We start from the raw sequence: 3,427 nt of genomic DNA, 5'->3' as shown, positions 1-3,427 counted from the left end.
AGGTATTTCTGGTGTCCTTACTTTATCTTTGAAACAATGGATTCATTCAACATTTATTGAGCTTCTACCCACATCTACTAGACCAAATCACCATTCAGATATGGAGGATGCAGCAGCAAACAAAATAGACAAAGTCTCTGGCTTCATGGAGCTTTTACTGCACTGTAACTTTAATATAAATGAAATAAAATAAAATGGATACATGGATATTCACATTCATGAGGTCATCTTATGTGCACTACAACTCAGGACAAATGCACAATACCCAGCTGTTAACCCTGTCTTGGTGGCTAACCCTCCTTTCCTCGGGATTAAGCCAAGATAAAAAGGAGAATATCTTCAGTCACAATATCAGATACGAGTATTTTTTTGTGCCTGTCCTTTTCTATTCAATATTACTCCATAAGAAGTTTCAATGTCACCATGCAACCCCCAAACCCCTACTTTGGAAAGCCTCCCCCAACAACAGGCCGGTGACAGGAAACTACCAGCTGCCTCTGACCTGCTCAGCATCCTCAAGCCTTCATCTCTTAGCACATTTTGTCACATGATTTATTTGAATTGCACGGTCTTAAGCATTCCTAGCGATGCAGCTCTCCCTTCTTGAGTTCACAGTCTTGATCGACGAGTGGAAAAACAATTCCTATCCTTTTTTTGAGAAAGACTATCAAACTCTACAAGTTACTTCCCTGTTACTCAGAGGTAGAAAAGTTTTTGGAACATGGCAAAACTATTACTCTAGCTCAAATATTCCCTTCTCAACCCATCTCCTGTAAAGCTTTTAGTTATTTCTTTTTTTTTAAAGCAATTTTTTTTAAGATTTATTTATTTATACAAGCACTGGGTATAGTCAGAAGCGCGGGAGGGTGAGAGAATTCACCAGAGCCAGAGCGGGGAGCAGAGCAGGCAGACTGAAGAAGTACACTGCTGAGGGGAGCAGCGGGCAGCAGGAGAGGTCTGCGCGCCATGTGGCACCCTCGTCCAGCGGCCAGGAATCGAACCAGCCCTGTAGAGGCTGCGGGCAGCTTCACAACCCAGCGCTCAACCGCTGTGCCACCCGGGAGGCCCCTTAGTTATTTCTTTTTTAATTAATTTATTATCTTACATTGTCATTCATTTTGGACAGTATTTGGTTTCTCCTCACAGGTGCAGGCCCCACAGTTCTCCTACCACCATTGTACCTGTGATCCATCTCCACAGTCCCTTGTGCTCCTCCCTCCCCTGTTTGGACCCCTCTCCCTCCCCCTCCCCTGCAGTGTGCCTCAAAGCTATGGTCAGCTGGCGAGTTTTACCTTTTTCCTGACCCTTTGTTAGGTTTCTCTATATTCCACATATAAGTGAAACCATCCAATACTTATTCTTCCTTTCTGACTTATTTCCTTCTGACTTATATTCTACCAGTATATTCAACCTAAACATTTTTATTTATTTATTTATTTATTTATTTATTAAGATTTATCTATTTATCTATACAAGCACTGGGCACAGTCAGAAGCACGGGAGGGTGAGAGAATTCACCAGAGCCAGAGTGGGGAGCAGAGCAGGCAGAAGGACCGAGGTACACTGCTGAGGGGAGCAGTGGGCGGCAGGAGAGGTCTGTGCACCATGTGGGCCATGTGGGACCATCCTCCGGTGGCCGGGGAGCTGCCAGGGATGGAACTGGCACCGCAGAGGCTGTGGGCAGCTTCGCAACCCAGTGCTCAACCGCTGTGCCACCCGGGAGGCCCTCAACCTAAACATTTTATTTGTGACCACATAAGGTTTCATCATCGATTCCCTTTCCTTTTTATTTTCCTAAGTGACCTTAGCCTGGTCATTGACTCTATTGATTCTTTTCATGCTTTATTTCTAACCTAATCATACTAGATTCTTACCAAAATTAAGGGTCACATCCTGCTCAGGCAAGGCTTAACTTTTAAATAAGCAGTGAGGTGAACAATAACCTGCAAATTCGAGTGCTCTCCTGCTGTCCCCATAACATCCACTGAGAACAATCATAAAGAATACTCAAAGAGTGAACCAACCTAGATCTGGCAGGAGTGTGGCTACCCATGGTTACCTCAGCTTCCTGGGGGAAGATAATAATGAGGAAGAAGGGGAGGGCACTCCAGCCATGGAAGCTTAGGTGGCTCCAACATCTGCCATCAGTCTCAGAACCAAACCAACATGGATCAACATGAGACAATAGCAACAGGAGACAAAGAAGATGGCAGGACAGCTACCAGCTCCTGGGCAGATTTTTGTGCACTGAGTGTACAAAACTAGAACATGCTGCAAATACAGAACCCCAGCTGATTATCTCTTTCATAGACTGCTATCAAGGTGTTGGCAAAATTGGGCAATCAAATTCAAAAGGGGGGTGAGGGAAATGGAAATGTTTAATTAGATTTTGTTTAATTAGGGATGAAATAATAGAAAAATCTACATGTACCAAAAAGTGACCAATCCACCATCGCATAGTTGAAGACTGTCGCTTGATGGAAAGATTTCTGGAATAAGTATTCTTTAAACACACAAAACAGAACCATATGTCTACTTTCATTTGATTAAACCTCTACTAAATACTCCAAAAACAAAATATACTGCTGAAAGAGTGGCTGAGTCCTTCAGTACTCCAGGCTTGTGCACAGCCACACAAGCTGTTCTTGAATTAGCAGCATCCTAAGCACCGAAACAAATAGAGAAAATGAAATTGACTGGGATGGTACCAATGAGTTAAGATGCTGGCCCTCCTGCCCTGCTGTGGCTGACGGATATGTGATTGGTAAGCACATTCCAGTCACAAGGCAAGCTGTAACATATTTCATTCAGCTTCTAAGAGGCTGAGAAGCAGGAATTCTTCCAGAGCAATCCAGGGATCATCTTTGGAAGTGAAGGAGTGCTGTAGTTATGTCTGCCCAGATTTAGTAAAAGAATTTAGCAAGTATGACCCAGATGGGCCAAGTGGATTAAACAGTATATGGACTCAAGGCAACTCAAAGAAAGAATTTTCCATTGACGTTGGTTATGACAGATCCTTGGGACCTTAAATCTCTTTTCATCCAGATTTTACTAATTCAGACTCCACACACCTACCCAAGAAGTAAGTGAAGTAATTTAGGATTATCATGTTGATGTCAGTGTTCTTTTTACAAGAATATTGACTTCACTGAACCGGATGGGCAGGGACTTCGAGTGTCACTTATATTTTGAAGGAAAGAAGTGAACAAATAAAAAATAAATTTCAGAAATTGACCTCATGCACAACAATGTAAGTGTTTTCAAGGCCACTGACTATACACTTAATAATGGTTAGAATGGTAAATATTTTGCTATGTGTGTGTTATCACGGTAAAATAAATAAAAGTTTGGGGGTTTTTAAGTAACCTCATGACACTTAGATGATTCATTCATGAGACAAAGGATTCCAGTAAGTATGAATTGTTAC

At 42.4% G+C, this 3,427-nt stretch overlaps 1 pseudogene; it reads left to right on the top strand.

The window, feature by feature from the left end:
* The first annotated feature begins 2,447 nt into the window (after nt 1–2,447).
* LOC119258140 (actin-related protein 3-like) lies at nt 2,448–3,086 on the top strand (annotated as a pseudogene).
* The last annotated feature ends 341 nt before the right edge of the window (nt 3,087–3,427 follow it).

Source organism: Talpa occidentalis, unplaced genomic scaffold, assembly GCF_014898055.3.
Source record: "Talpa occidentalis isolate TD23 unplaced genomic scaffold, MPIMG_talOcc4v2.1 talOcc4.4, whole genome shotgun sequence".
Taxonomy (NCBI): Eukaryota; Metazoa; Chordata; class Mammalia; order Eulipotyphla; family Talpidae; genus Talpa; species Talpa occidentalis.
This window is presented reverse-complemented; position numbering and strand designations above follow the sequence as displayed.